Source organism: Nelumbo lutea, chromosome 5 (assembly GCF_056320005.1).
Source record: "Nelumbo lutea isolate HS-2025 chromosome 5, American lotus-T2T, whole genome shotgun sequence".
NCBI lineage: Eukaryota > Viridiplantae > Streptophyta > Magnoliopsida > Proteales > Nelumbonaceae > Nelumbo > Nelumbo lutea.
This window is the reverse complement of record NC_142688.1, coordinates 522,988-548,596: the sequence shown is the minus strand read 5'-3', so window position 1 is coordinate 548,596 and position 25,609 is coordinate 522,988. Positions and strand designations below refer to the sequence as shown.

The 25,609-nt window shown below is 36.1% G+C and overlaps 1 pseudogene across 1 annotated transcript; it reads left to right on the top strand.

Moving 5' to 3' along the window:
* Nucleotides 1-129: 129 nt before the first annotated feature.
* Nucleotides 130-3,011, top strand: LOC148849684 (small ribosomal subunit protein uS7 pseudogene; annotated as a pseudogene). Its single transcript, XR_016099720.1, has one exon. The product of XR_016099720.1 is annotated as a small ribosomal subunit protein uS7 pseudogene (transcript).
* Nucleotides 3,012-25,609: the final 22,598 nt, after the last annotated feature.

Here is a 25,609-nt window from a genome sequence, read left to right as displayed (position 1 = left end):
TCTTGGCTCTTGGCACTTTGAGTCTTTGTGTGTCGACTACTATTTTTATCTCCTCCTCCCACAGTCCCACTGTGTTTTTGGTAGTAGAATGATGGAATATCCTCCTCTCCTACCTCCTTTCAGGCTTTCTGCTTTCACCGTTTGAATTTTGATGGACGCCTCCGTCGAAGTCAAGTATGGGTATGGGATGGGCTACCCTGGGCTGGATTAGACTTAAAAACATATGAAGCCCCTGTTACTGTTAGTCTCGACCCAGTCTGAGTTTGTGTATTGCTCAAATTGTCGTGTCGGACGTATAGCACCTCTGCAGAGATCGAGAATCTGAGGTTGACCCAATTACCTGTCCGACTTAAATCCATATTTTCACCAAGGAAGAACCGTTTATGGGGCCCAAATAGTGGCTTGTGGCTACCATAGTTCCATTTCTTTTCAACGGCCTAGTGTCTAGTAATAGGGAAAACATCATCGTCATCGTCTCTAACGGCTAGCGCTAAGCCTTTGATCTTGTTCTTTTTGTCTTCTTCGTTTTTTATTTACAGGACTAGAATCCCTTATTTATTTACAGGACTCACTCTTGTTCTCACTACGGACGCTCGCCCGTCCGCGTACACCTTTTAGCTCATCGATCGCAAGTTAGACAGACCTAAAATGGTAAAACCTTTGGTGACGGGGCGGGCTTATAATGAACCCTCCAACCCTGAACCCCCCGAGTCTAACGACAAGCTAAAGAAGGAAAGCGAGTGGGCAGAGCAAGCGACGGCGTCTCCAGATCGTCCTCCTTACTTTTGCTAAGACATGTCTGTACTAGCTGACGACCAAGAGACGCTGTCGGCTTGCGAATTTCTGCTCGGCCTTGGCGCCATTTAACAGCAGTTGGCCGGGTAGCCGTCAAATGTTGTGACTGGTGCGGCCGTGGAGATGTTGTGAGATAGAATATTAAGAATCTTGACAAGAAAAAGAGATGGAGAGGCTGCCGTATCAGCTGGTATCAATTGGTAGACTTCTCATCGGCTTCCAAGTACCATGCTAATGCTTATTATGCTCTTGATGATGATGTTGTCGTTGCGTTGCCGTTGAGTTTGAAGAGGAAGAGGAGGAAGGAGTTGACAGCGGTTATAATGCGGGCCACCAGGTGGAAATAAGGACAAAGATGATGCGCTTGAAGCTATGGAATTAGGGATTGATGATGACACTCAATGACGTATGTTGGCTTCGGAAGAAAATCTTTGCTGGTGCATATGAAGACCAACTTGTAAAGGCACTTAAGCAGAAGGCGATGACAGGGAAGTGGTAACTAGGCTCATGGTGCTTCTTGAATTAGCCAAGTTATTGGAATCACATTATATTGTTTCCTTGCTCAACAGTATAATGGAACCACATTGAATAACTCCTTGCAATTCTTTGATAGAGGACAATGCAAGCTGTGAAGTTCTTCAGTTATATAGTGCTGGTCACGAAAATTCTCTTGCCCTATGGGTCTTCACTTTTTGATTCATTATACTGGAATGGATTAGGTGAATTGTAACCTTATCGATGACCTCTTTGACGATGGAAATGTGCAAGTGTTGATTTCGATAGCTACTTTTGTCAATTTGTCATCTCAGAACCGTGATTCTCAAGGATACATGGATTTATAATATTGAGAAGGGGCTACAATATCCAGGGGCAGATCAAAGATGATGTGGGTTGAGGTAGTAAGGAATAATTTAAGGACTCATTTAAGGATGAATATCATACCTAGCAGAATGGAATGGTGAAACAGGATTCATGTGGCAGACTCCATAAGGTTGGGGCGAGGCTTGGATGATGATGTTACACGTTCTCAAGATATTGCTGCTCATATGCTTGCAATGGGTTTTAGAGGGTCTTGTTTTCTTCTGTGGACTGATGCTCCACCTGTTTTGTATTACATTACACACATTACAGGGGAACCCGTGGGTGGGGACAGAGCAGGGTGCGTGTAAGGTCCACTGACCTTACCACAGAGAGCCTGTGGTTACGATTCTGTGCCTCATTTTGTGGGATGCCAAGTGACCATCTGAACAATCGGACAATTGGTGCTCCCCGCCTGGTTGTATTTCCGTTTTTTCCCCCAATGAACTTATTGCTAGTGAAAAAAAGGCTCAGATGATGATTATATTTTTATCTAAGATCTGATGATAGTTTTACTATTTAGAAGATCCATTCTGTTGCAAATATCTTGGACTCAAATAGTATGACAGAAAAGTGGGTATTTCCAAGTCACCGACTGGTAAGTGGGTGCCTTATGGTTTGGAGAAGTCAAAGAATCTCTGCATCTGCACTCTGCAGCCATGGCATTTTTTGCTCAACCACAGGTGAGGCTGTTCCAAACATGGTCTTTGGATGATGTCCAGGTTGGTGACATATCCTTGGTGGATTACATTGGTAAAACTCCCATACAGCGGGGATGTATTCTGTCAAGAGATTCAGGAAGGTTCAGTGCCCCATTGTAGAGGTTGACCAATTCCCTGATGATGCACAGGAATAGCAATGGGAATAAGCTCATGGCTGTCCATATTGTCAAGCATGCGATGGAAATAATCCATCTCCTCACAGATCAAAACCCTATTGAAGTCATTGTTGATGTTATATTTAACAGTGGGCCAAGAGAAGATGCAACTTTTATTGGTTCTGCTGGTGTTGCGAGGTGTCAAGCTGTTATATCTCTCCTTCGAGGCGTGTTAACCAAGCAATATATCTTTTTACAACTGGGCATGGTGCATGAGAGAGTGCTTTCAAGAATGTCAAGACCATAGCTGAATGCTTGACAGATGAACTTGTAAATGCTGCCAAGGGTCATAGTTGCAAAGGCCAACCGTTAGGAGAGAAGCTCGGTGGACTGTGGGTGTTATCGGTGGGCTGTGGGTGTTTCTTTTTTTTAACTTTTTTTTTATTTTTTTTTCGATTTTGGTTCAGACGGGCCAGTTTATAGCAAGATGTTCTTGATGTATGATTGCAATGGCCTGTTGGGACCGTGCATTGGGACTAGATCCAGACTAAATGGATTTTACACAGTCCCGAAACGCTAAATTGATTTCCCAGTGCAGCAAGATGAGTTCGAATCTGGTCCCAACAGCCATTGCAGTCATATAACAGAAACATCTTTGTCCATCCTGGTGAGATATTCTTATGTACGACTGAAATGGTTGTTGGAATCACTAACATCAAGTGTATGGGAAAGGCAATTTTAAGAGATGGATGGAGATACGCCTTGGATACGTATGTGTATCGGAGAAAAACTAAGATATGCATAGATATGCTTTGAACACTATAAATACTTTAATAAATCATAAAAATACATAACAACATTAATATAAGACCTAAATGAGGTGTATATACATTAAATTAATATATTTTAATGGTTTTATGAATAAATATATTGTAGTTAATTATAATTTCATTAAAAATCTTATACTTAACTATAATTTATAAATTATAATTCTTAAGTTTTAATGTTTAATGAGATGGGAAAAAACCAATTCTCTTATCCAACCATAAAATATGCATTAACACAACTTCTAAGTGAAAATATACTTAATAATTATTTATTATTTAAATAATTATTAATTATTATTTATTTTCAAAAAATATAAAAAAATAAACATTACATAATATATTCAAAAAAATTTATTAAAGAAGAAATTTCAATTGCTCTATGGATATGATAGATAAATCTAGTGATCTAAAACATATTTAGTCCTTATATGCAGAGAAAAAATTATGTTTTCAAATTTTTGTTAATTTATATTTTCCCTAAATATCTCATAAAATTTCCATAAATCTACAGATAACACAAAAAAAAAAGTGACTTTGGATGTAAGAAATGTAGATTAACATAAATTTATACATTCAAGAAAAAGAAATCATAAGATATTATAAAAAATTGAAAAAAATTACCTATTTTTGCCATATTTTTTCAAAATTTAAAAAATCTTCAAAAAAATTAACAATTCACACTTGTTTCTTACAAAATTTTGCAAATCTAGCACTGTAGGAATAAGGTTTGGAGTTTTAGAGTCATTTGGAGGGTGAAAGAATCGTACTTTTTCCTTTTATTTATTTTTTCAATTTTTGGTGTATCTTTTTCGTCAATACGCTACCGATACACCCTGATAGACCTTCGATACACCTTCAATACACCTCCGATATGCCCTGATATGAGTCCGATACGCATGAAAAAAGATGATACACACGATTTCCATGCGTATCACGTAACTATTTTTTAAAGATATGATATGATACGCCTCGTATCGGGCGTATCGTATTTAAACCTTGGCTAGAATATAAGGTGGCCGTGTGGGTCATATACATTTATGTGGCTGTTTTTTTGAAAGATGGTGCCTGCTATCCTCACATATGTAATTATTTCAAATTGTTATTTGGTAAGATTTTTAATTAAATAAATGTTGTTTTGGTTTTTGCAAGAGCCAAAGGTTGGTTAAATACACTTTTTTCATCCACTTTCTTGTTTTTAAGATAAATCTAGAATAAAACGCTTATTACATAAATGACTAGTACCAAACAAAACCTTAATGACTAGTGTTTGTCATTATCATTGATTCCACAACCTATTATATAGCCATTGTCTTGAGTTAATTCAATATCATTTCCTCCTCTCAAGAAGTCTACACCACATAATTAAGGTATTTCCACATTATCATTGATTCTCTTCTGATTGGATCTAGTAAGCACAATATAGTAAGGACGTTCAATAAGCACTTGATAAATATTCTGACAATTGTCAAAGTGATTTCATTGAACAACTTACAATGTTGTGCCTACTTGATTTGGACTACTCTCTCTTGCTAAATTCCTCCACCTTTTCTCTGTTTCATCTTTTTCACTTGTACCACTTTTTCATTAGACTGTAAATTTCACTTGTACCACTTCCATTGCAATCAAACACAGCCTTAACTTCAAATTGCAACTGAAAAATTTGTACACGGTAATACCCTCTCCATTGGATAGGCGATTTCCCCCCGTAAAACCGGGTCCCTGCTTCGAACGGGGCAGGTTTTCCTTGACCCTAAACGGGGATGGGGCGGGAACGGGGAAAATATTTTTTTCCCCGAATTGGGGACGGGGTGGGGACGGATTTTGTATATAATTCCCCGAACCCGCCCCGAACATGAAGGTAAAATTAGTAAAATATCTTTATGTTTAATATTGATATTTAAAATATCTCTAAGTTTTTCCTAAATTTTTTAAATCCTAAAATCCTATAATTCCATTTTTGAAGTACTCCCAAAGTATTATAATTTAATTCCTAAAGTACCCCAAATTCCTATATTATATGTGTAAGTTGTCCACAAAATAAATAATTCTTAAGAAATTGCCTTAGAGTGAGAAAAATTCAGGGATTACCTGTCCCCGGAGAGTGAATGCCCTATCCCACCACTGGTAACGAGACAAGAACGGAGCAAAGTATCTTGACCACGGGGCGGGGATGGGGATGGGTGCCCCCACCCCATTGCCATTGCTGCCGTTGGATGAAGATATAGTACGGCAATGTTTCACAAATAGATTGAAATGGCATGTACCAACTACCAAACATGATTCATGTTTTTAAAAATAGATTGAATTGGTATTTACCAACTACCAAACATGATTTAGGTTTCAATAATTTGTGAAATTTCAAGCCAGTACCCTCTCGGCCTTGCCCATCATACTCAACCAGAAATGCTATAGATTAAAGTACCCATCCAAGCCCATTAATCTCAGCACACAAGCCCGATGTTTACAAAGCCCACTTTCCTACACAAACTTTTAAATATATTTTTTCTCTACCTCTTAGAAGAGTCATTACATAGGAGTTCAAATTCCCTACCGTTATGCTTACAATAATTATCCAATAATAATACACCACGCCAACTTCCTACCTACTGGGCCCACATGTTAGTCTAAGGGGGCGAATGATGACTGACTTTTCATGTAGATTTGTATACCTAGACCTACTTTGGATATACATTTTTATATATATACTAATACACATGTATGTTCATTTTGCACGTGATAGTATCTCCAAATAAAATTATTTCTAATTCATAAGTAGTTAAGTGTACAGTTTCTTAACTGTTATAAGGAGATAGTTTTTTAACAATTATAAATGGACAGTTTCTTAATTGTTATAAGCGGATAGTTTTGGAGTGAGAGTAAATGATATATATGCCCTTTTTTGTGCCCGTTGTATGTTGCTTAGATAAAAGGTAAGAATATCTAATAAAAAATCCAAAAAATGGGACTATTCACTTATATATATATATATATATATATATATATATAAAGACAGTTTCTTAATTGTTATAAGCGGATAGTTTTGGAGTGAGAGTAAATGATATATACGCCCTTTTTTGTGCCCGTTGTATGTTGCTTAGATAAAAGGTAAGAATATCTAATAAAAAATCCAAAAAATGGGACTATTCGCTTATATATATATATATAAAAGAGAGAGAGAGAGAGAGAGAGAGAGAGAGAGAGAGAGCAAAGCCTTGTATTTTGTATTACTACATGTACTCTTTCCAAACTAAACCTTAGTCGTTTTTTTTTTCTTTGAAAATCAAAGGCTGTTTTATTGCAATGAATCTTTCATCAGTACAGGTAATCAAGGGGAAGGGGCCAAATGTGTGGCCTAGAGAGATTACAAGCTTTCTTCACCACTACATGAGCTGCACCATTCCCTGTACAATGAATGAAGGAGATAGTAAGTTGAGAAAGGTTGCGCAAGAGATTCCTACAATCCACCATTACGTGGAAATTTTGCAAAGGAATTTGTATAGTATAAATACATACATAAAATAATACAAAATACAAGATTTTAGACTTTACATATTTGTATTTGTATTCCTTTTAAATTAATAAGTTAGAAGAAATTTAGAAAAAGTCCAAATATAAATATGTACAATACAAATACATACAAAATAATACAAAATACAAGGTTTTATACTCTACAAATATGTATTTATACTCCTTCCAAACATAATTTTAAAAGCAAATTTGAATTTAAATGTGATTAGTTTAAATAGGATTAAGATATCTACTTAGCCATAACCAGATTTTAAAATACGTTTCATTTATTAATTAGAATACCACAACAGGTTGTGGGCCAACAACCCATACAAAGTGTTCATTATATTGGGACAATAGATAATTGAGATTTGTGTGAAATACCGGTAATGCCATATATATATATGTTTTCTGTTTATAGCATGGAAGTTGATAATTGATATGCCCCGCTCTAGGGATAGAAGCAATTTTAAAGGTGGCCGTGGCCTAGCAAGTTGGAAGTTCATAAAATGGGTTATCACTAAAGTTTTTGGATGGTGGGTCGTATTGACGTGAGGCCAAGGCAAGGTTTATTTCTTGCATCCCCCAGGAAAAGTCAAAACGAGGCATGTGTTTGTTGTTAGGAAATTGGAAGGAGAAGCGATTAAGTGGGTCCAAAAGTATTTTATTTATCTTGAATGCGATCGAATTAATGAACTGCACATGTTGAGATGATACTGTTGCATGTGGTTGCACATGGGATTCTTGTTTGTTCAGCTTTTTTTTCCTCCGCTTTTTACTTGTTTATTCAATTCTATCTTTTTCAAATAACAAAATTTGGTTGACGCGCTTGCTTCTGCTTCTGGTCTAATAAGCTGTTATGTTCATCAATGACTTATAACGGGGGATTAAAGTTAATTAGCTTGATAGATGGCTGTATGATGAGCACTACTGTATTGACCGTTTAATTTATAAGATTTTTTTTTTAATTTGCAGAATTATCATAATGTCTTTCCTTTTCCTTTTGGCGTCATTCTTCTCTGTCTTCCAGAGGGGACTGGAGGATAATGAGGAATCCAGAGTCTTTTTTTTTTTTCTAATAAATTTGTTACTATGCTTCATCTATGTTTCGGATTCCGGTATTATAGATTTTCCCGGGGTTCGATAAAATACGAATCAACCGGTATCATAAAATGTGGTAATCAATCGTGAATTTTGATGGATCAAAAAGAAGAAACCTTGTATCTGATTTGATTAATTATTTACAGCTGGATTCTTAATTTCAAATTTTTAGAGCCTGTTTGGGAGTTGGGAGGTTTTCAGCTTTGATTAAAAGTAAAACACCTTGAATTAAAGAGCAATGGGCGGGCTTTATGATTTTTCATTAAACATAGTTTCATGGTTTATCATGTAGGGCCCGTTTTGCAAAGCCAGAAGATGCTGAGTGACCCGTTTGGAAGGGCTTTTACTTTTTACACAGCCGTTTATGGCTTTGCAAGGTGGACTCCACAGGGAAAGCTGATTCAAAGTCAATGATAATGAGCAATTGGGTAGAGATTGATCAAGACTGTATGTAGGGCCAGTGAAACCAAAGGTCTTAAATTATACGCCAATTCGCATACGTTGGGCTGGATGGGTGGGGGTGGACCAGGTCCTGGTGGTGGTTGAAAGAATTCTTGGTACATAATATGTAATATGTGTTGCAGGACCGGTTACCAATATACTTGACTTTGAGGAATGACAATTTTTCCCTTCTTCGATGGGCCTGACTTCTCTAACCCGATGGGGTTGGGGATGTAGATTATTTTGCCAGGGTTGAGATAAAGATGAGGATTAATAGAAATCCCTGATTGGGGTTGAGGTTCTTGTCCCGTCTCAACCCCAAATATATAAATATTATTTATATTAAATATATATTATTATAATATATATATATATATATATATATATATCAAAACATATTTAAAATATTATTTATAATAAATAAATTTATTTTTCAAAAAAATACTGTTATCTAAAAAATTTCAGGGATGGAGGACAAATTTTATCCCGAACAGGGATCGGGGACGGGGATGGGAATTAATTTCAGAATCGAGGGCGAGGACAAGGAATATGATCCCCGCCCCGTTGCCATTCCTAGGCTTTACCTATTGGAACACTTTTAGGTCCTGTTTGCTTTTGGGGAAGTTATTTTTTGGGTAAATGCACTTACCCATGTTCTTTTATTTCCTAAGTAAATAAAACAATGATCCATTTAGCCATAAAAAACTATTATTAAAAGAAGCAATTTTGTCCCATTCAAGTATTATCAATTTCCCCCAGGTGCTAAAGTTATTTATCCACATAAGAGATGGGTATTACTTACGCCTTGGAAGACTCCACATAAATCTGAAAGAAAAAATATGGGTATCTTGGTCAATGAGAACCAAAATCTCATTAGCCAACTTTCACGCCATCAAAATCCTTAGGAATAATCGGGGATTTTTCCCAATCCAAGCGGATTCAATCCCAAAGTCTCCATTACAACCAGCAAGAGACTTTGCCAACTAATCAGTTGTCATCTTGCAAACATTTGATCTATTATGTTATGGGTTATTTAGGTTCAACGTTATTCTATTTATATTTAAAATTTTCTAAATAAAATTTTCCTTATTTGAATAGATGGAGTAGAACTTAGAAAGAATACCTAGTACTGCCAAGTTGCAAAGGTTTCATAGGTATCAGAGGCAAGGCGGAGCTAGGATTTTTTTCTAAGGCTCTATTTGGAAGGAGTACAAATGCAAATTTGTAGAGTCTAAAACTTTATATTTTATATTATTTTGTATGTATTTACACTGTACATATTTGTATTTGTAATCCTTCCAAACTGAGCCTAAGGGATTAAAACCTACCGTGAATTGATAAGAAGAGGCAAATAAAGATAGATAGAACCATGGGGGAGCGGGGAATTCATGGATGAGAAACATATAATATAAGTGGGGATTGTGGGGCATAGGATGAGTTGAGCGCATTGGTTGTGGAAGGCTATGGAAGCAATGGTAGTGCCCCACAATACATGGGTATGGTTGTGGGCTCCATATATTTTATCACTGCTGTGGATTGCTTTGCGTTGAACCAATCCTATCTCCCCATACCCCTTTGGGTTCGACTCATATTAAGCATCGTGGGACTATACAAAGGGGTAGCCCATCTCCATCCCCTTCAACCCTAATCTTGTTGGCAACGGGATTTAATTCCAATATCTAATTCAACGAGTCTTAAATCCTACACCCTCCATGTATGGATATTCTAGTTAAGACCTGTGCGATGCATGGGCTTTTTTTTTTTGTAAGAAATTGAGTTAAAAGGAGTCTTATACCTGTGTGATGCATGGACTATATAAAGGGCATGTTTGATAAAGTTGTTTTAAATTTCATTAATTTTTTATTTTAATAATATTTATTGAGGTTAATTATACCAATGTTTAAAAAATCAAGCAATAATTAGAATCGTTTTGACCATCGGTTTTTGGGTCACTGGTTTGACCATCCAGTCCAAATAGACGAACCCGCTTCAATTTAAAAAATAATTAAAATAAAAAAAGGCTAAAAACCATTGTTCAGGTCAAATAGGTTGATGGTTTGATTGCCTGAGTCAGTGGATCGTTGACTAAGCCAATGATTTTTGGCAAAAAGAATTAAAGGTGAAATAGAACCAGTTGCTTAGATGATTTTTGGGCCAAATGGTATGATTGTCCGAGTCGATGATGGTTCAAAAAGCATTGATTATACAATATTATGTATTGTATAAAATCTATTTTATACATACATAATATAAATATTATTTCTTTTCATAGGAATATAAAATATTATATATATTATGGGTATCATATTATAATATTTATATATAAAATATAAATGATAATATAAAATAATCTATCGTACACATTATCTATTAGGAGATTAGTGTTAGGCTCAAGGTGGATTGGACAAATCATGGTTTTTGAATCGTCATTGACTTGAATAGTTAGATCATTTGCTTGAAAACCATCCAAACAACCAATTCCGTTTCAACCCTAAACCATTCTTTTGCCAAAAACCGTCAACTTGGTCAGCAACCACTGATCCAAGTGACCAAACTGTCAACTTGTTCAATCCGAATAGTGGTTTTTAGTTGTTTTTCTATTTTAAATTTTTTTTAAATACAATGGGTCGTTATTTTAGACTAGATGGTCGAATTATTGACGTAGAAACCAATGGCCTCAACGGTTTTTGGTCTAAGTTGGTTTTTAAAACACTGGGACAAATACCACCCCACCCTATTCTCGGTCACCAAAGTTTGGGCTTCCCTAGAACCCATCCTAAACCCAATCAATAGTTAAAACAATTGCCCTAATCGGGACGAGGCAAGTTGGAGCCTCTATAGGGTGTGTTAAATGCCATCTTTACTTGGGTTTTCAAATGCACTATAGAAAAGTACATTTGAAAAGATGAAAGTTTGGTTGGTATCGGGTTGAATCCCCATAGGGTTTGGGTTGGGTTAAAAAATTATATATCATTATGTTGGGTTCGAGTAAAAGCATTAATTGGATGGTTAGGTTAGGGTGAAGGCAAACCCATACTGAACCCGAATTGTTGTGTTTATTTTTAATTATTTTAAAATTAAATTTAAATCAATTTTAAATTAGTAATTTTTACTTTTATTAAACTTTAATTTATTTAGTAAATTGTTATTGACGTGTAATTCAAGTTATGATATTATGCTAAGTTTACTATTGTTTAAAATTTTTAACAATATTAGAATTTGTTATTATAAGTCAAGTGTAAAGGCAAACCCATATTGAACCTGGCTTGTTGTGTTTGTCTTTTACTATTTTAAAATGAATTTAAATGATTTTTAATTTATTTAGTAAATTTTTATTGATGTATAATTGATGTTATGATATTATGCTAAGTTTGCTACTATTTATTTTTTTAATGTTAGAATTTTTTATTATAAATTAAGTATAATATTCTTGTAATTAATTTTACAGTTATTATTGTTAAAATTGAAAATTAGTAATTTATTTTGATTTTTCTATTATACTAGTAAGTGTTCACATGCTATGTATTTTTATTTTTTTATTATTAATCGGATGCGGATTGCAAATCCAAACCTGATTACATAAACACCTCATCCAAATATTTGATAATTGGGTCGAGTTATGAAGCTTCAAGTATCATTAATAGGCCTACTTACTTGGCTAGATTCTTCTTTTTTTAATATTTAATCTTTTTGGTGTATCTTTTTTTTGTTCATTTATTAAAAAAATGTAAGATTTAAATAGAAGGAATTGAATGGGATGAAAAGTGGTAATTCAATTTATAATTTAAACCTCATAATTAAACATGACTAAATTAAAAAATGAGTATTTTAGTCAAAAGAAAGTTTCAAAATATTATTCATATTTTTAATAGTAGTTTAAATATAAAATTATATATGTGTTCGATTTTTTCCATTACTTTTTTGTATTTTTGTGTGTAAAAATAATTCTAATATGTCACACTTACTTTTTGTTTAATATGATAAATATATGATATTATACATGTGCCTGAATGTTTTTTTGCAAAATTTATGTATTTTTATATTTTATTAACTTTTATTATTTATTTATGACATTAAAGGTTAACATGTTTGACCCAAAATTTATACTGTTGATTTTTTCCAAACAGTAAAATAATTTTATTTTTGGTTAATCCTAAATTATGTATTTCATATTCATTACCAATAAAATAATTCTTGTTTATTACTCTTATTTTTTTAATTTGATTAATAAAAATATCATAAATGTGTATATTTTTTTTTTACATTTTTTGTAAGTTTTTATATATATTTTTTTCTATTTTAAAATTTTTATTACCTAACTATGACTTCGTAGGTTGATCAATTTGATCTGGATGGTTGAATTGCTTAGCCACCATTTGGATTAAAAATAGTTTTGTTTTTTAGTCAGTTTTAAAATTATGGGTTTATATTGTTAAAAATATTATCATAGATTTAATTTAATAAGAGAAAATGGGAGTTAATAATTTAAGTATTAGACTTAATGAGGGAGGGTTAAATGAGGTGGGAAGTAAATTTCAACCTTACCATTAGAGGTGGACTAAATACATAGTTATGGACATTTTAATAACCATTAAAGCTGACATTAAAGTTATAATAAAATGACTTTTATACCCTTTCTCAAACAAAGAAGTAGAGGTAATTTTAGTCCAACAAAAGTTTCACATTGCATTCACACTTTTTTTTTTTATATTTTTGTTTTTCACTATTAATCAGATGCATATTGAAAAATCCGGATCTAATTATGTAAGCACCTCATATTAAGCTACAAAGTTATTTTTATAATGTTTTGTTTTTTTTAGTGTATTATTTTTGTTCATTTATCAAAAAGAAAATATAAGATTTAAAGAGAGGGAATTGAATGAGGTGAAAATTGTAGTTCAAACTACATTTTAAACCTCACAATTAAATAGGGATTAAATTCAAAAAATGGGTATTTTAGTCTAAAGAAAGTTCCACTATCTTATTCATATTTTTAATAGTAGTGTAAATATGGAATTATAGATGTGTTTAATTTTTCCAATTTCTATGTGTGTAAAAATAGTATTGTTATGTACACTTTTTTTTTTGTTTAATATGATAAATATATGATATTATACATGTGCCTTTTTTTTTTTGTAAAATTTATGTATTTTTTCATTTTTTTTGTTTTTTATATTTTATTAACATTTATTATTTAATTATGACATTAAGGGTTAATAGATTTGGCCCAAACATTGAACTATTGATCTCTGCTAAATAGGAAAATAATTTCATTTTTGGTTAGTTTTAGATTATGTATTTCGTTTTCATCATCAATAAAAATAATTATTGTTTATTACACTTTTTTTAATTTAATTAATAAAAATATCATAAATGTGTCTATTTTTTTATGTTTTTGTAATTTTCTATATTTATTTCTATTTAAAAAAATTATTATCTAACTATGACTTCATGGATTGACCAATTTGATTTGGATGGTTGAATTGCATAGTCATCACTTGGGTAAAGAATGGTTTTGTTTTTTTGAGTAAGTTTTAAAATATATGGGTTTATATTGTTAAAAGTTTTGGACATAGATCTAATTAGTAGCATTTATTATTTAAGTTTTGGACAAATATAGAATTTAATAAGAGAGAATGAGAGTTAATACTTTAAATATAAGAGTTAATGAGAGGGGATTAAATGAGCTGAAAAGCATTAACTGAAATTACATTTTCAATCTTCATACTTAGAGATGGACTAAATAACAATTGTAGATATTTTCATCAAGAAAAGTTCCATGCCCTCATTCGTACTTTTTATAATAGTATAGATTAATCAATTTTAAATGAAAATTAAATGAATAATTTTATGAATTACTAACTTTAATTAACTAACCAATTAATTTTATAAACTATTATGATTATTTGAGTTTAACATACAATACAATAGTATGGATAATTTCAATACATGGGGCCCATATTGTATGTAATACCGATAATTAGTTCAAGTTGTTTCTCTATTTTAACCTAAGATGTCTCTCTCTTATTCATCAACATAAATGAATATTACAAAGTAATTAAGAGAGTTTTAGGTGAAAATGTAGAGTCAATTAGAGATATAGATATTTTAGGAAGATTTAGGAAAGAGGGAGGGAGGGGTATGAAGGGGGTAATGGAGAAAGGAGAGAGTAGGAAGGGATGTTTAGAAAAAGGAGAGACTATATGACATAGACCACCTTGCTTTATATATATATATAAGAAAAATAGTAAGATCATGTGGGGAGTGATCAATATATTGGGACTATTGACTATTAAGAAGAGAAAATAAATAAAAAAAATTCATTGACTTGAAACTATATGAAAGTGCTGGGTTTCCCTGCTCATGTGGAGGTGGGCCCACTCATGTGTTGGAATCTCTTTTCCAACACAAATTGAGAAAGAAAGAAAGACAAAAAGGTTAAGACTCTTAATATTCTCTCATTAGTGATAATGATACAAATTGTATTATCTTGTTTTCATAATTAGTGGATGGTGGGGCCCACTTTCTACTGTCCTTTGGCTTCCTCAACAAGCTTCATTTTGTCTTGGTGAGAAGAGTCACTTGGCATTCATGAATCTGAGGTTGGGGTATCATCTTTGAGAAGAAAAAAGAAAAAGAGAATGGAAAGGGAAATTCCTGTTTCACAAGAGAAAAAAAAGGAGGTTTAAGCTTCTTGGTACGTGAGCAAGAGCATGTACAGTCAACCATTGACCATTGTGGCTATTGTTCTACAGTTATTTTACCCAGGATTTGGTGAGTTTCTTGGCTCTTCAACAGTGGTGTTAGAGAGGGTTTGAGCATCTTGTTTGGGGAGATCTTTCTCATATTTTGTTGTTCGATAGCTGTTGTTGTATATTTTAGAGAGATTTTTGTCTCTAAAGTTGATATCCTCTAGTTGGAACTAGACTAGAGAAATTGTAAAACATTATTCTTGTTGATAATAAAAAGTTGGTGGGTTAGTGCCCCGTGGTTTTTTACTCTCACATTAAAGAGGTTTTTCATGTTAGAAGTTCTGGTGTCCTTATCCTCTTATACTGTTTGATTATTATTATTATTATTATTTCTTATTGGCTATTATTTGTTATTTTTTCTTTGATAATTCCATTAACAAGGAAATCCAATCCCAACATCCATGCATGCACTCTCCTACCAAAAAGTAAGGGTAATGGAGGGATGAGAATGTATAATGATTGGGTGTTTACGTGAGCCACGGTAATTCGGTATCATTTGTTAATGGTAGATCAGACCATAATCACACATAACAGCTTTACTGGCAGTGGCACGCGCGAGTCGTGACAGCTGAGGGGATGGAAAATAGAAGGATGAATTTAGTTATTTTCATGTGAAAGTGATTCCAAGGCTAGTATTTAAATAATTAATAAATTAAATATATTGCTTCTGCTTGTCGTAAGTTGTAAGTAGGGAGTTGGATATAAATTATATATTAATGGGTGAATAATTAATACAAACGTGATTGATTGCCCTTTTGCTACTTTATTTGGCGACAAGAGAATAGAGGATAGAGGTAGAGCCCTCCCCAGACCCCAATCCCCATTTTCGTCGGAGATCAATGTCATGGGACGAGTGCCTTACATCCAACCACCTGTCCTGCTGTCCAAACTTATATTGCAATTGCAAGAGCGCAAGCTGATGAGTCGACGAATCCTTGATTATTAAAATCATTTTATTTTTATCGCCCTGCTGTCCCAAGCTGTTTGGTTCGGGTCCTCGCTAATTTCTCTAATTTTGTTGTCATTATTTAGATCATTTGAAAGCAAATAAAGCTGTCTATTATTGTCGTCCCTCACTCATCGGGTGATTGGCATTTGGCAATGCAAACGCCATATGCTTGTATTTGAGCTATGAGCTTGTGAGTCTCATATATAATCTATTTATATGATATCCCATATCAATTACACCCTCCCCCAAGGCATTACATATACCCACCGGCGGTGGGTATCATCACTCTATTTTTTATGCAGAAGTTGATGCAATTTTTTAAGGTTTCAAGTAGATCAGGTGCAAATCCCATCTGATCCCATCTGATCCCATCTGATCCCATCCCATCTGATATATATATATATATACACACGGAGATTATTATTGTTCAATGGAATTAGCCTAAGCGTCTTAAAAAAAAAAAATCTCCTTCCCATGCAATCGGCCTCAAATCAGTGGGTCAGGCTTGAGTCGGGAGCAGATAGAATGGGAACCGACCTAACATGAAATATTGAGGATTTGGAGTTGAACCAAATCCATGATCTATAATTTTTAGACCCAGAACAGATAATTGGGTCTGACCCGATGGATCTGATTATAATAAATAAATATATACATTTAATATATATTAAATATTATATATTATATATTATATGTATATTATACATATAACTTATTTAATATATTATATATATTATGCATATATAACTCGGGTTGGGTCTGAATTGATTTGGCATTGGATGAAATTAGTTCTAAACCAATAATAATCAGGATACTATATCAAAATCTGGTTTGATTCTGATTCCTGGAATTATAACCAACTTAATCTTTTTGGGTCCATAGGTCCTTTGAGTCGGACTCAACCCACTGATAGTCCTACTTCAAATAAAAAAAAAAAAGAAAAGAAAAGTATATAGCTTTGGTGTCAAGGTTTTAAAAATCGATCTGAAATTGAAACCATTATGGCACTTGTTTTTTGTTGACGATTTCAAATGAACAGCTTGTTTCAACTTAAAAATAAAAAAAAATATATAATTAAAATAAAAACCAGCTATAAACTGTTAAATAGGACAAACGGGTTGAAAATTTAATCACTCAAATTAGATTACTGATCAATATAATAGTTTTTGTCAAATTTTAGATTTAAATAAAACAGAATCAATTGCTTGAATGATTCCCAGGCCAAACGGTCCGATCGTTCAAATCAACGACAGTTCAAAAACTGTTTAGAGCTGTTACGTAGATGTGGCGGGGAGGTGGAGTAAGAATTAACAAAGATAGCAGGACATGCACTCCATTTGCACCAATTGATGTAACCACCGTGACCCTACTCTCAATTCTCAAACCATTTATATTTGATGTCTCTTTCTCTATTATTTACTGTATATAATAATACATGACCACATGTTATATTGTGGTGAATCAATGTGAACGGATTCATCTACATTGCTGACTTTTTTCTTTTTAATTTTCTTTCATTCATCTGGTGGGACCGCCTAACATGCGTATCCTTGGTGATGAGTGCTGAGTATTGATCGCTGTTGTGTGAGTTGTGACTTCTTCCTTTCTTTTTTTTTTTTTTTTTTCCTGAAAGATTGAATTTTTTTTTTGAAAGTCCTTAGGCAATCTCAATTATATCTTTGGTCAATACAGGAGAAATAAACTTAGAAGCAAAGGACCAGGTTTGAGAAAAGAGATAGGTGAGAGCAAATTTGGCTATATGGTGAGCTACTTGGTTACTAGATCTCGGATTAGTAGTAACTGAGGAATCATCAAGGTGATTAAGGAGATTCCTGCAACTTGATAAGAGAGTAAGGATACTCCAAGGAGGATTAGGGTTTTCCTCCAACAAGAGCTTGATAATTGATTCATTACCACCTTCAAAGATGGTAAGAGAGAAAACCATGGAAATGGCGAACTTGATACTTTCCAAAAGAGCAGTGGCTTCAGCCACAACTAGAGGAGATAGATTGATCGGAATGGCTTGCGCAAAAATGAAGGAACCCGTGTGGTCTCTCACAACAAAACCCACACCTGACTTTTGAGTGGAGTTAGCACCATCAAAGTTGATTTTAAAAAGCTGTTGGGGGGCTTTGTCCAAAGCACTAGCTGCACCAATCTGTTGCTTGCATGATCCATCAAGTTATCATGATAATTAGAGAAGATCAAAAAGTTGTGAAGAGCTAAGCTGGTAGCACAATGAGCAATAAACTGAGGAGCCTCGGGCCTGTTCTTAAAGATGAGTGCATTCCTTGCAAGCCAAATGTGCCAAAGAAGAGGAATTATTTTTAGTAAGTGAACATCAGTGATGCACCTTGATTTAAAGAGCTTAATCCAGGATGTGATCCAATCCACCAAACTCCTTTTTGAATTTAGATCAGAATGGATAGAAATATGTGCACCAAACCAAACTTGCTTAGCAAAAGGGCAATTGAGAAATAAGTGTTTAAGTGATTCTTCTTCATTGTCACAAAAAGAGCAAGAAATGGGTATATGTTTCAACGCCACATTCAATCTTCTTTTAACAGAAAGAGGATCATGCATAATCCTCCAAATAAAAATCTGTAGTTTAGGAGGAATGAATTTTAGACTCCAGAAATAGTGCCACGAGATCCTGTTACCTAAGAGATGAGCAGAGGATTGTAACAGTTTTTCAGATAATAAGAGTTTATACCCCGAGGTTGTTGTATAATTCCCATGCGGAGTAAGGGTCCAAATCAAAGTATCTTGCATCTCTGCATTTGGGACCGAGAGAGCAATATTGAAAATTTGATTGGATATTGTAGAGTCAAAGAGAAGATTCACCAGATCTCGTCGCCAAGTCATTGTTGAATGGTCAACTAAGCCTGCCACCTTCAAAGGCATGTGTTGGATCCGAGAAGAGTTTAGATAGACACCGATTGGTAACCATGGATCATCAGTGATGTTAATGTTCCAGCCGTTAGCCACTAGCCAATGACAACCCTTGAGAAGGTAGTGACGACATTTCAGAATTCCCTTTCGGATTTAAGAACCACTATTAATTTTGAGTCTCCAAAAGTTTGAGTTCCTGACATATTTAGCATGGAGGATTTTTTCCCACAAAGCATTGGGGTTTTTCAATAAACGCCAACCTAACTTAATAATGAGTGCCACATTCTTCAAATTTGCATCACGGAAGTCAAGGCCACCAAAATCCTTAGGAAACATAAATGAAGACCAGTTTTGAAGATGTAAGGAATTGGAGCTCGAGTCCGACCACCAAAAGTTATGGCAAACACTGTTCAACTCATTACAAATTGATGTCGGCAATATATACGTTTGCATTACATATTGGGGTAATGCCTGAAGAGTAGATTTTATGAGAACACTTCTTCCAGCATGAGAGAGGGTATTCATTTTCCAAGTCAATAACTTTAATTTCAGCTGATATGCTAAATAATTTTATTCAACAGTCTTAGCTCTTCCTAAGAAGAGAGGCCCACCCAAATATTTATCTCCTCGTTTCATGAAGGACACACCAAAGATGGTAGCTATGCAGATTCGTATTCTTCTATGAGTGTTGGTACTGAAGTAAATGGATGATTTGTCAAAATTAATCTCTTGACAAGGCCCGTTATAGAATGTTTGCAACACACCCAAAAAGCGATTTACCTCAGTATAACTGCATTTTCCGAAGAGAAGAAGATCGTCTGCAAACATCAAGTGAGAGATAGATGCCGATTCTAGTGAAGTTGAATCCATGAATTTTCCTTTCCTGAAGCTTAGATTCGAAAAGCCTGGACAACACTTCCATACACAAAATAAAGAGGTAGGGCGATAGTGGGCACCCTTGTCGCAATCCTCTACTTGGACAGAAAGGAGTACTTGGTTTGCCATTTACAAGTACCGCAAATTGGGTTGTAGAGACACATTAATAAATTATGTTACTAATTTCAGCTGAGAAACCAAAGTGATGAAGAACAAATCACAAAAATGACCATTCCATTTTGTCATAAACTTTAGCCAAATAAAGTTTAAGAAGAAAGTTTCCAACTCTACCTTTTTGCTTATTGATGCTGTGAAGGACCTCTTGAGTGATTATTGTGTTGTCAGTTATATTTCGCCTAGGTGTGAAGGCACTTAGGAATGGGGAGATCAGTTTGGGGAGAATCAGTTTTAGACGATTACAAATGACCTTAGCAACAATCTTGTAAATAACATTGCTCAAGCCAATGGGTCTAAAGTCTTTTGCACTTTTAACTGTCTCCGTCTTTGGGATCAAGCAAATATAAGTGGAGTTCACATGTTTAATGTCCTCTGGAATTCTGAAAATATGTTGAATCCAATCTGTGATGTCATTGCCCACAACTGACCATTGATGCTGTAAGATGCCCGCATGCATTCCATCTGGCCCTGTCGATTTCCAAGGACCGAACCCAAATAATGTAGTCTTTACCTCCTCAGCAAAGGGAATGCGAGAAAGCCAATCATTCCCTTCAGGAGAGAGAATAATGCCTAAATTTGAAACTTGGGCATTTGATAGATCTGGAATAGAAGAAGTAAAGAGATCATTAAAATATGAAACCAAAGTTTATGAGATTTCAGCATCATTGGTGGTCCAATTTCCAACAGAAATTTTAAGACAGTAAATTCCATTATTTCTTTTTCTATTGATAGATGAGAAATAAAAGAATTTAATATATCTATCATCATGCAAAGTCCAATCAGCCTTACCGTGCTGCTTCCAACAACTGTTATTCTCGCTTCATCCAACATTCAAGGTCATTTTGAATTCTGAAAATGTCCCGAAGTGTTTTGAAATTAGTTAGCTAGGGATCCTCCTAACTGCATATGTTAACCGAAACTAGGAAATAGTGTTTGATCATTAACCATTTAACCTTAGCCGACGTGGTTTAATGTATACAATCTTCCAATAACCAATATTTGACAATTCAGTTTTGCATCACCTCCAATACCAACACAGATCACGCTTTTAACATTTACATACAATTTTTAATTGCTTCATATATATTTAAAACTTTCAAAATATTTAATTAGAAAACACAACGTGACCACGAAACAGAATTTATGTAATCGATCGACACCGAATAGTTAGGATAAGACTTAGAAAATATATATAGATTATAATGACAAACATAAGAATTTAATTAAATATATTAGTGATGGAGGGAGTCAGCCCCTTTTACTAGGGTAAAAGAAAAAGTGTATCATGGTCATGCACGCATGATGCATTTATAGGTAATTATATGCAATGTACATGTGTGTTGGGAAATGTGGGGGCACCTATAAGTAAATGTCGCATTCTCATCCACATGGACCATGGATGCGTAGGAGCAAGCACAAATACCAGTAATTATTAATCATCATCGCGACTCGACACCAACCCCATAAATCCATTCATCCAAAGTCCAATTCCAAACCATTAGGGCCATGTTTGGTGTTGTGTGTCTATTGTATTTATGTATTGAATATCAGGAAAAAATGATTTAGGTATCAAATACAATATAATAATTGTTTATTGTGTTATGTTGCACATAATTGTCATTAAATTAGTCATTAGGCAATAAAAAAAATGTCACTAAACACCATATAAACCAAATAGAAATGTAACATTTGAAATGTTCATCTAATCCAAGATATATATAGTTGATCAATCATCCAAACAAGATTCAAGCATATTCACCTATGTAGTTGATGAGGGCGGATTTAGCCCTCTAGTCACATCATGACACATGGCAGTTTGGAATAGTTGGATGACATCTAGACACCACCTAAGCAATGATTTAGAGATCCAGATCGCGGTTCGTCTTCACTTCGACCACAACTTAGGCCGACTAGGAGCACCTCATCTAGGGTTGACCTTTAGCATCTCATCACTGGCCGATGTGACCTTGATGCGAGGAGCAACCTCCCTCGAGGGCTTGTCGATTTGACTAAGGTTTATGAGGCGATTTGCGAGTTGTGCTCGTCGACAAATTCGGTATGCATATCTTGACACTCCTAAGTTTCTTGAAAGTTGGCCCACATATCGAGTGTTCTGGAGGATGGTCAATGTGCATGGCAGTTACCTCCGGGGATTTCAGACCAGTTATGCAACCTCCTAGAAATCTTGGATGTGGTGCGTGAAGCCCACACCAAACAAAGCCTATATAAAGGCACCAACCCCAATGACACGGGGGGGGGGGGGGGAGGTACACGTTATTAAGTACATTCTAGCTCTCATACTTTATGATTTTTAGCTCGCAATCCACTACAAGAGTACTAACTTAAGCATTGGAGCGACCTTGCCGGGTTAGCCACCTCGGGTCCTCTAGCATTGTTTCCTTGCAGGTCTTTTCAAAGAACTACCCAGCTTGGCACCCGAGTAGCCTCCTAATTCAATCTAGTCAATTCAGCATCCAAGCCTTTATTCAGTAGAAATACTCCAGCTTGACCTCTGAGTCATTAGACACTAGGAAGTAGTCAGAACAACAAGGTGCGGCAAAAAAATCCTTCATCAATTGGCGCCGTCTGTGGGAAACACTACAAGAAGCTAAGTTCTCACCTTCTAAAAGGCTAAGTCCTCTTCTTCTAGAAAGCTAAGATCTCACATTTTACAAATTTAAGTTCTCACTCTCTAATTTCCATTTTTTACTAACTCAAAGGCATTTTTAAGTAGCACCAACATCGAGAACAAAGAATCAATTACTATGGGGGCAAGAACATGAGAACCCTCCTCAATGACAATCAAGAAGCTCAGTGCATTCAAGCAATTAGTAGCAAAACGACCTCAATAACCAGTAGTATGGTGACATGCACCTCAGAGTAAGGCCTCCCTTGCAGGTCGAGCCACTCATGGTTCTTGTAGGAGTTGATGGCCAACTGACTAAGTAGCTTTGCCAACCTCATTTTAGCTTGGATTAGCCTTATTAGCCTTCTTTGCGAGGTCTCCCCTACAGGTTGAACCCTTTGTGGCTCCCGCGGGAGTTAGCGGCCTATGGATTGTGCGGACGCCTTGCTAGTTGAGCCTTTCAAGGCTCCTGCGCGAGTTGGCAACCTACAGCTAGTCGAGCTGCTTCTGCAAGTTGAGCTCCCTGTGGCTTCTTGTAGGAGTTGACGACCAACGTCTCCAAGGGCTGATGCAGTGCAACCGCGGCATCAACTTATCATCTGACGTCGAAAGTAATGACAAAGCCTACAAACAGAATAGAAACGAATAACCAGCCCGGGCAAGCCTCAGCGATCTGACCTGGATTACCTCTAGCCTGAACTGTGAAGCCTCACTACAAATCAAGCTTTTATGGCCCCCTTGAGAGTTGGAAGCGAGTTGAAAGTGGAACCGCCCTCATAGGTCGACCCCCTTATGGTTCCCGTGAGAGTAGGCGACCCATAGACAATAGAGCCTGCCCCCTCAGGGTGAGCCTCCCATGACTCCAATAGAAGCAGACAATTAGCGGTTCCAAGAGCAATATGCCATGATCTTGTAAGTACCTTTTTGAGGAACCCAATCTCAAGTGACGATGTAGAAGTAGCCACATCTAAGGGTACAACAGAATGACCACTCGCTTAAGCGAACTGGTTAGGCCACACGTCGGCTAAATAATATTATGAAGAGTGACTATGAGTCGCTCTCAGAGCCTGAGGGCTATGGTGTCGAGCTGACAAAAGACCTCGGCACAATATGAGTTCCAGTTGCCTCTTCGGCATAGGTAGATAAGTCCTAGTCGCCTCTTCGGCATGGGTAGAATCAAGAATAAGGAGAGTGGACTGCGAGTCGCTCCCAAAGCCTAAGGGCTAAGGTGTTGAGCTGATAAAAGACCTCGGCACCACATGAGACCTAGTTGCCTCTTCGGCATGAGCAAAATGAAGGATAAGGAGAGTGGACCGTGAATCGCTTCCAGAGCCTAAGGGCTAGGGTGCCAAGCTGATAAAAGACCTCGACACTACATAAGACCCAATTGCCTCTTTTGCATCGGCGAAATAAAAAGTAGTTCGCATTCAACACGAGGAAGAGAACAAAGGAAAGACTAGTTCGCTCTCAGCACCATGACGGATGCAAGCTTGGCCGATCTCTTCACTTCGATTTCAGACTCTACGTCAAACTCACTGGCTACTCTTTTGAGAACCAGTTCGAGTGACACTACGTCGAAGCCTGCCTAGGTGGAGCGACCTAGTAAAGCAATCACGCAGTTAGAATCCCTTCTTGAGGACGGCATGATGAGCTTCGCTCTTGAGGCACTTAGCCGGATTGCAAAACCACTTGATGGTCACATCCCTAATAAGGTAAATGTCCTTGGGGTACCTGCTCAACCTCTCCTCGAGTAGATGAATTCGCTCTCCCCGAAAATCAATATGGTGAGGTCCTGCATAAGGCAGCAAACACTTGAACTCTTCCAACCTGAGAAGCAAATTGGACTGATGCATATGACTACGAGCTTATCAAATAGTCATTCTAGGCCAAAAGGAACGATATACTCCCTTCGTCGAGCTGCCCTCAGCTCGGGAGTGGGGGGCAATTGATGAGGGCGGATTTGAGCCTCCAGTCACATCATGACACATGGCAGCTTGGAACAACTAGATGACACATAGACACCATCTAAGCAATGATTTGGAGTCCTAGGTTGCAGTTCGTCTTCACTCCAACCTAGCAAATTCAACCACAACTTAGGCTGGCTAGGAGCACCTCGTCTAGGGCCGACCTTTAGCACCTCGTCATTGGCCGATGTGACCTCGATGTGAGGAGCGACCTCCCTCGAGGGCTTGCCGACCTAACTGAGGTCCAGGAGGCGATCTGCGAGTTGTGTTGCCGACAAATTCGGTGTGCATTTCTCGACACTCCCAAGTTTTTCGGAAGTTGGCCCACATACCGAGTGTTCTGGAGAATGGTCAACGTGCATGGCGGTTACCTCTGAGGATTTCAGACTGGTTAGGCAACCTCCCAGAAATCTCGGATACGGTGCGGGAAGCCCACGCCAAACAAAGCCTATATAAAGGCACCTCCTGGAAATCCCGAAAATCTCGTAGGTTGCCTCCTGGACCTTAGTCAAGTTGGCAAGCCCTTGAGGGAGGTCGCTCCTAGCGTCGAGGTCACATTAGCCAGTGATGAGGTGCTAAAGGTCACCCTAGATGAGGTGCTCCTAGCCGGCCTAAGTTGTGGTCGAAGTCGCTAGGTCAGAGTGAAGATGAATCACTATTTTGGGACTCCAAATCATTGCTTAGGTGGTGTTTGTGTCATCTAGCTGTTCTAAGTTGTAATGTGTCACAATGTGACTGGAGGGCCAAATCTGCCCTTAGTGGTGATGTATATGCACAATGCCACAATACCTTACGCCTAATTGAATTACCAATAAGCCCATTTTTCATTGGGATCCTAACCGGAAGGGCAACTTTTTATCCCTAGTATAAATAAAAATAGTTATTTTAATATAAGGGAAAATCTATGATGTGAGAAAGACATGATATGGAAAGAGTTTTGATCAATCAAAATCTACTCATGAATTTTGATAAATAACCCTTGATTGCTTACCATGTTTATAATACGAGTTGATTAATAAAAAAAAAA